Below are 8894 nucleotides of genomic sequence, written 5' to 3'. Positions count from 1 at the left end.
CCTTCTTCAAACTCGCCTGCCGATTCTTGCGGAAGAAAACCGAAGAAAGGGGAGAAACACGGCACCTATGCACCTGTTCTTTAAGTAATGACGATTAACGTCTCTAAAATACCGCTCCGTGATTTTATCTTCGAAGAAATTGTCACGCAGAGGAAAATGGAGATTCTCCCAGTGAAATCATCGTGGTAGTCGGAAATTTTTAATAACAAATTTCTGCGAAAAAACATGATTGGTAGAAAAAAAAAGTTTTGACTTCTAAACAAGATTTTTCCACTGTTTAATTAATAAGAATTTCGTTTTTCCTATTAATTAACGCGAAATGAAGTTGAGTTGGTATTTAAAATAAACGATAAAAAAGGGAAAGTAATTGATTGCGCAAATATTTGTTCGCTACCTTGGAACTCCTTACAAAGAAATGTTTAATAATTTCTGTAATAACTGAGAGTAAGAGAGGGAGAGATTTTTTTTTAAGGTTGTCGTAATATCGACTTGTTATCTCTTATCAGCTTATCAGAATTAGTTGACTTGATTACTTCCCGTCAGATTTGGTGATCTAACATTCTGCCGAGTCTACTGAAAATGAAACTCGAAAATTCCTTCTGTTAAAAGTGAGTCGAATCTTCTTTGAATTACCCCGTTAGTAGTTCGATAACCTTTGATCACTCCTTGTTCACGACTTTATCCTTTCGATCGCTTTTTTTTAGCACGTACAAAACCTTTACTACGTAATAAAACATTCAGCTATCTATATTTACTCAAAAGTAACAAAATTTAGTCTTTTTCTCGTTCACGGAAATATCGTGGTTTATATGCAATGCAGGAACTAGCAACTTTCTCCGATGAATGTAATATTTCTGTAATTCACGTAGTTAAAAAATTCCCATTATTCAAAATTTTCATAAAAAGTCATCGAATTCGTCGGCTGAATTCTCAGTCTTATTTTCAAAGTTAGTAACATTCATTTTATACAAGTTAACGCGACAAGTATAATGTTAATCTAATTGTAAACGATTCGGTTTGTACATTATAAATCAAACGTTCGTTTTTGAAGAATTTTGAAAAAAGAAATACGAAATTTAGATGAATCTAGGTGTAATTTATATTTATCGAATGAAATTAGAAAAACAGATTACATATTTCGATTACAATCCGAAAAACGACTCGACCTCAAGAAGACATTTGAGCCCGCAAAGAAGCAGGTCCGCGACGACAGCCAGGATTGCGATTACGAGGAAGCTACGAGGAAGTCGGTAAAACCCCCACTAACGTCCCATGGTATTTCCCACTCGATTACAACGCTTCGATTATTTCCGTTCGCGCCGTATAACCGGCTATCTATCTGTCCTCGTTCGACTCGAAGGGTCACGCGTTCCGGTGGTCCATTTGTCTCCGTTCGTCGAACGCGTAATACGGCGCGGCAGGCCGCGCGCATGCGCGGTGTCGCCAGTCTCTCGCGGCATGCCAGAGAGGAGTGGGGTGCGTGGCGGCAAGCTTCCAGCGCAGATCGCGACTTGCGGCTCAGTCGCTCGTCAACTCCGAGATTGAGTGGGCTTGTTTCGTGGTGTGCTCGTCATCGTGGCTTTCAAAGCTTGCGAGAAGTATCGAATCGCATCGTGTCCGAGGTGAAAGGAGATCCGTTTCGTGTTCCGCGTTCTCCTCGAATCCGTCTACTGCTCTCTTGCGAACCTCTAATAACCTCGTCTCGATAAGACTCGGTGAGAAAAAGACAGTGCGAGAAGGAGGGAGAGTGATTCGAATAGTGCCAACTGTGATACACAGCCGTCTAGATAGGCTCTGTGATATACGCGTACACATGGATATTTCGATACCTCTGGACTTTTCTTGTACGAATACCAAAGGCGTAAGATATCCGCGTTAAGATATCTAAACCTTTAACTGTTTCATCGTGGATTCTACTTGAGTGCAAAGATAAGCCGAAATCTACACGATTGTTCGAGGATATTGGAATAGAAGTATATATAAGTACGTACAGGAAAGTGCGAAGGAAAGAAAAGGAAATCGAGGGAGGGAGAGGGAGGAAAAGAGAAGAGAAACGGAAGAAAAGATACACGTGCGCGTGGTCGGTGTCTCGAGGATACCTGTGGATGCCAGGCTGGAGTCTCGACGTAATAGGGCACGGATTTCTGCCCGATGACTGCCAAGGAGATTCATTTCTCCTCGCTAGCCGATCTCCAGCATTGTTATTAGGCCGCATCAAACGATTTATCGGCTAAGCCGCAAATTGAGGTAACGATCCCTTACTTCCTTAATCCTTTTCTTATCTGAACTTCCGTATAGTGTCCACTGTTATGCTTGTGAATTTTTTTTTCTTGTAAACATAGCTATTTAAATGGCCGCACAAAGATAATGATCGATCACTTTATTGATTTCACGTGGTCTGTTGCGTAATTATTTTCCTTAATATTCAACAGTGTACGTTATGAAAGTATATCTTTTTTCCTAGCTTTAACTTTTTCGGAATTCAACTTTTCACGTATCTCTCTCCTTTTTCTGGTAATATGAAAGTTACTCGTTCATTTGCAAAATGATTTCCTTACGAAAAAATTGTTTAGAAGTTACCATATTGTTTACAAGTTTTCTGAAATTACGTTTCTGTTTACGCTATAATTTTACTATACCGTGCTAACATCTTTATACTACACGAACTGAAATCTTATTCTCTAGAGATAGATATTTGTGATTTTCTTTTCACGCGGACCTTTCTAACGGGCAGCTATAATTTCAAAAATGATTTCACGAAAATTTTTTATTTTTTTTTTTCTTATTTTAATCGAGATTTAAGGCGTCTATGGACTTGTTTTAGTCGTTGTAGACAACTTATCTTGCTTTGTTTAGCAAATTCAGTGTGAAACTTAATATTTTTAGAACTGCAATTACAATCGTCAATATTCTTCAAGACTCGTTGATTTAGTTATTCAAATATTCTTTTTGACCGTCAATTAGCAAAATTTCGAAGAGCTCGACTTTCTTTCTACACATGTACGTTGACTGCAAGAATTCGACGAATTTCAATCGTACGATTACTTCATATTTTATCACGTTAAAATGGATAAGCTATGGAAATGATTTGCGCTTATTAAAAAGCCTTTTAGTTTTAATTAATGGTTCCGTTGCTTATGACCGTTATACAATTATTCATACAGTCATTCGTTTTATCTACTGTCTTCGTTTTCCGGAAGTAGCAGGAAAATAGAAAACATAGTATCATGTGAACGCTTAAAGCAATTTCTTGATTTTCCTTGTGTCTATTAACGAGTTTTGCATAACAAGAGTCGTTTTATATCATTGGAAGAAATTCGTAGAGCTGATAACTTATAATTATACGTGTCTTATCAGTACGAGGCGTATTAATCAAAATTTAGGCGCAACGTAAACAAACTTCCCTAGCGCTGTAATTTATTTTACGGCATGAAACTTCTTTCTATCTTCATTTACCCTCCCGTGCACAAAAACAAAGAGCGAATTAACGCAATCTAATTCTGTGAAATATGAAAAGAATCTTCGAAGTTTGAAATTTATTTAATTTCACTCGAATTCCAGTGAAGTTAGAGAAAAAAAAATAACGTTCGCTAGATCGGGTCATAGGTAACGGTAAAATGATGCAACAACCTTCTCATTCCCTTTGATATGTCAAAAAAAAAAAAAAAAAATATTTGAAACTCCATATAAATAAATGTAAAGGAGAGGAAAACAGGTTTAGGAAATATACTAATCATAAAAATAAACTGTTTACTTGTTTAAGTGAGCGAGAGAAATGAGAAACGATAAAAAAAAAGAAATTCGTAGTTTTATAACCTAATTGAGAAATTTCGCAAATTCGTAAATTTATAAACTAATCCTCACCGTGTTCGATTATTTGTAATATTATTATAAAATGAAATTCTATTTGAATAAAAAAGGAAAAAATTGTCTTCACTTAGACTCTTTGTCCCCTGTACCCATCAATTTCCAACTGTGTGAAGGATTTATGTACATCCTCCCTCCCACAGTCCGTCTCTCTTCCACTTATCCAGACACTTGCGCACGCGCAATCGCGCACACATATAGGAATAAGCCGAGTGTGCGGACGCGACGGCTAAGCAGAGCTGCTGTTGCTTACGCTCCTTGATCGTTATTCAGGAAGTTGCACGTTATCATTTACATAACACGTGAGCTCGAACAAAATCATGCATAATTCCTTCCTTCTTAGTGCGGCCGCGTTACCGCTTCTCCTCTCTCTTTCTCTCCCTCCTCCCTTTTTCTGTTTTGGAAAAACGAGGAACTTGTATCGCCTCTGTTCCACCAAAGTTACACTGCTCCCCGCAAATCTTTCAGGCAAGCGTCTTCTTTACCCACAGAGGCTCAGTCGTATACATTGACGACAGATCCGGGAATCTGTTTTCTGAAACTTCAACAAGTTACTTTTCGTTCAGACTGAATTGCGGTCACGTCACAAACTTTGAAATTCCTAAAACTATTCCTGAGAAACCTTGTTTACTGGTTTCATCGTTGAATATCGCCTTTTTTTTACGATCATATCGTAATATGCCGAACTTCAGTAATTGTAATTTTAATTTCGAAAAGCTTCACTTTCGTGTTTCTTCATTTTGACGCAACCTAACCTAAAACAAACGAGTGATCGTAACCTAAACAACGGCTAACGATTGAACGAATGAATAAGTTTGTTTAATTTTTAAGATAAATTTATGCCGTCATTCATTTCATGGTGTAAAAAGAGAAAGAAAAAACTAAGGAGGTAAAAATATTTGATCGAAAGGCTTTTACGTCCATTTTCTATCGCAGTTAAGAGAACTGATAAGAGGTTAAAGGGGAGAAACGGTGTAGAAGGAAGAGGAACTTGATGGCGAGGGTAGTGGGAGGGTGAGAGAAGGAAACCTTTCGAAAAGTAATTCCGGCCGGAAGAGCTGGAAACCCGGAAGTAAGGGAGGAAGCACCGTGCTAGTAGGGTGGTGAGGGGAATGGAAAATTCTCCAGAGCCTCGAGGGAGGGCTCGATCGATCGTTAAGATCGCGAACGAGGTGTCGACGTCTAACCACTGGCAAATTTCCACCGGCTTCTTTCATTCTTCTCGTCTCGAGTCTTTGTGATTGCTCGCAACGAATTTTGCTGATAGCTCTTATTACACTATCAAATTGTTTCAAAAATTTCCCATTTTACTTCAGCTAATATTTCGAAATATTTTTCGAATTTACAAAAACTTTTTAGATTCACGTTTCAAACATTAATTATGACGTATCTACAAGTTTTGGATTTAAAAACTGAAACACATTTGGGGTACACTCAACTTTAAATTTTCTTTTACTAAATTTTTTAATAATAAAGCAACATAACCTTATTCAAGCTGGTTTTTTCTTTTTATCAAATATAAGTTATACGAATAGTTACGCGATATCTTATAGTTTTTTACCTTTATGGCATTTTCTACTAGAATTAATTACAACTTTGAAACATAAAGGGAAAATAGTTGCAAGTTTTAGTTGAACTATAATATATAAACATATTTTATACGTGGACAAGGAGGTATATAAACGTGTCAATGTGCAGCTGCGTATTATTTCGTTTTTATACGTGTAAATTCTATTCTCGTACAGTAAATAAAAATAGTTGTGTTGTTTTATTTAATGAAAATGCATTTTCTAATTCACTGCTAGGTAAAGCTATTTTATTTTATACATTATAAGAAAGTAAAGTAATATATACCTATGTGTAAGTGTTGATATTTATTAGGTACGTCGCATAATTTGCAATAAACAAATTTCTGTTATTGTGTAAATATATTTTCTATCTTAACAGTCCATTGCACAACATTTAGAATATTAATTAATTAATTAAATTATGGATATATTTTTTATATTGTTATTCTTTTGGAATAGAGAGCGTAGAAGTGGAAATTTGTTTTCTTTTTCATTTCTCGAAATTTCCGCATAGAGTGCTGTTCATTGATAATTCATGAAAAAAAAAAAGACGATTTTATATGTATTATTAAGTACCTCTACTTTAATGATATCCGTATTATGAAGTAAGGAAAAATTTTTGTCAGTGTTGAAAGTAAAAAAATAATTACCTACTTTGCTTCAATCGCAATTAATTATCCATCAATTTTGGGTACACGATGATTAGCTAGATATGATTTGTTACCTAATTAAATATACATTTGCACGTGGAATATTTAACTGCGGATGACTCATGATATATGTAAAAAGGATACCACACTCCGCGATTTCATTCACAATACAAATTGTTATTTTCACGTAATTTCATGCAAATATAATAAAATAAACAGGCAACCTTATTGAAATGTTAACATAAGAATTGTAGAGTCGAATTGTTTGCTTACGCTTCCTCATTAAAAGATGAGAAAACTGTAATCTTAACGCACGATCTAAAGTATAAGTATTAGTAGTAATTCAAAACCAGATCATGTAGTACGTTTCCTGATTTCGTTTTACGTGACACATTTGTTTTATCACGAACGTAGAATCATAATGGAATGAATCACTGTTATCAAAGGTGTTAACCACTTTTCTATTCGACAATTCAATGAAACCTGTGAATTTGGATTTTCCCAGAAAAAAAATGATACACTACGCTGAATCCAATAAAAAGTTCCTGCATGTTTCCTTGGAACTGTGTACTCTACTTTTAAGATGAACGTTTCATCAATATAAATGAAAATTACAAACGAAAAAAGTCTGGATAATTTTCCTCGTACAAAGTTCATTTATTCAGAACGCTTAATGCAGTTCGAAAATCGTTCTTCTGGCTCGTATTACTGGCTCCTACCTCTATCGCTGTTGCAAGTATTTAGGACAAGAATATAGAGACCAGCAAATAGCAAAATATAACAGAAAAAGGAAGGAAAATTTCACAATTTTTAAATAATCATCCAGGATAGAAAGAAAATACGCGTAAGTTCAAAGAAAACAAGTGAATCCCGTAACGAGGAGCATTCCAGAATATGTGTGTTTGTTTCTCTCTTTGTTGCTCGGCAAAGAAGAGAACCGGTCTGTATCCGGACCGGAAGTGCGAACCTTGGACTTCTCTTTTTCGCTATCCCCGTCTTGTTCTTTGTCTTTCCTTCAGGGAGAGAAGGAGCGGTCAATTCGATCTTCTTCTCTCCTTCGATCTCCTCTTTCGCGTGTCTCTTGCTTCCTTCTCTCTTCCTCTCTTCTTTCGGTGCTGGTAAGCCGTCTCTAGAGAGAGGTGTGTTCCTTCTTTCTCGTTCGTCCGGTTAATTCCAAGAGGGAGCAAAAGGAAGTAGACGGTCGCGATAGATGGCATCCGGTTCCCCTCTTTCGAGTAAAACTTGAGGAGGAAGTTGTGTTTAAAATACCTTCGCTGCCGTTTTATCGGTTCTTTCTCCTTCTTTCAAAGTTCCTCTGCCGCTTAAACTATAATCTTCATCCTAGAAAGTTCATTAAACCTTCGTCAGATGCAGCTCTTCATCGGAAACATAACTTTACTAGTGCCACCTGAACCATCCTTGGTACTTTTACGAAATAAAAAGTGCTACTTTTCATTAGAGAGAAAGAGAGAGAGGGAGAGAGACGTGGGGCAAAGTAGATCTGACGATGTTAATACTAAACATACTGCTAGAAGTATAGAAATAAATTATTATACGCCGTGTATATAGAAGCGTAGATTTTTCTGAGCGTTTAAAGATCGATAGTGAAAAGATGAAAACAATTTAATAGGAAGCGTTACAAGCGGCTTTGGAGAAGAGGCGAATGCGCGCGTACTGCAGCATTCCTGAATAGCGGGATAACTATTTACGAATCAGATTGAGGACAAGAGACGATGCCCTTCTCGTCTGTCTACCTTTCCTTTGTCTTTGTCTCCTTCCCTCTTTTCTTCATCGTGGATCTTTCAGCGGAGACTTCTTAATTTCTCGCGCACTGACCCTTCGAGCGCACAGTTGAATCTTGATCGGTCGACTGGTTAAATCATCTGAAAACCTAACGATCAAGTTAATTCGAGTTAAATAGTCGAATCCCTTCGAAATTAATTTCAAAACTTCTCTCATTTCAAACTGCACATTCTATAAATATGAGCATTATACAAGCGTATAAGCTTCACTGGATAATATTAATTATCGAGATCCTAAATTATTCTTGATAACGTTTGTTCGATAAATTTTGAACTCTGCCCTTTTAATTTCTGATTTAATGGAAACACTCGGTTCGTTTCTGCGTTAACCTGAGGAACATTCTATCCGTAAATACGAGTTGAAAGCGAGGCTCGCGACTCATACATGCGCACGTTTCAGGTAGATGTTTCATTTACAGGCACGAAAATTATTTTACTGACAAGCAAATAAAGCTCTTTCCTCCGGCTCGATATGGTCGTAATAACGATCAATTCTAGCCGTTGGTATTACTGCGGCACTTCCTCCATCCCGTATTTATAAACACAGACTTCCCGGTCGCTCGATAACCAGCCAAACTGCGCTGTCTCGGCAAGATGGCACGATTGTGATGTCAAAACAAGTCATTTCGCTTGCATGCGATTCACCTCGGTCCTGGAATAAAAGAAGCGAGAAATATCCGAATTTAGAAGAAGAAAAAAAAAAGAAAAAAAACCCTAGATGTATTCCCGTTAATTTTCGTTATTGATGTCCCGGAGCTGATTAATATTATCGTTGTGTAAAAGAGGAGAGGTAAAAGCGAACGGTGTAAGAAGATAGGTAAGAAGAAGGAGAAGATAAACACGAGAAAGAGAGGGAGAGAATGTTCCCCGTCGAGCGAGAAGCATCTTAGGAGAAAGGAACACCTTTGGAGAGTAAAGTGCATCTTCAGAGGATGGTTTTCAAGTTTACTGGGCCACTTGAAAGAAATCTTTTCTCCCGGGGAGAAGGTGAACCGTACGATACATCG

The 8894-nt window shown here is 37.1% G+C and overlaps 1 protein-coding gene across 1 annotated transcript in view; it reads left to right on the top strand.

Moving 5' to 3' along the window:
• The first annotated feature begins 1821 nt into the window (after nucleotides 1–1821).
• The window catches only part of LOC108571103 (ets DNA-binding protein pokkuri), a 22632-nt gene continuing 15559 nt past the window's right edge, over nucleotides 1822–8894 (top strand). The window contains exon 1 of the mRNA XM_017933078.1: nucleotides 1822–2247. The gene's annotated coding sequence lies outside the window, so the exon portion shown is untranslated. The remainder of the gene's footprint in view (nucleotides 2248–8894) is intronic.

The sequence above is a fragment of the Habropoda laboriosa genome, unplaced genomic scaffold (assembly GCF_001263275.1).
Source record: "Habropoda laboriosa isolate 0110345459 unplaced genomic scaffold, ASM126327v1 scaffold106, whole genome shotgun sequence".
NCBI lineage: Eukaryota > Metazoa > Arthropoda > Insecta > Hymenoptera > Apidae > Habropoda > Habropoda laboriosa.
This window is presented reverse-complemented; position numbering and strand designations above follow the sequence as displayed.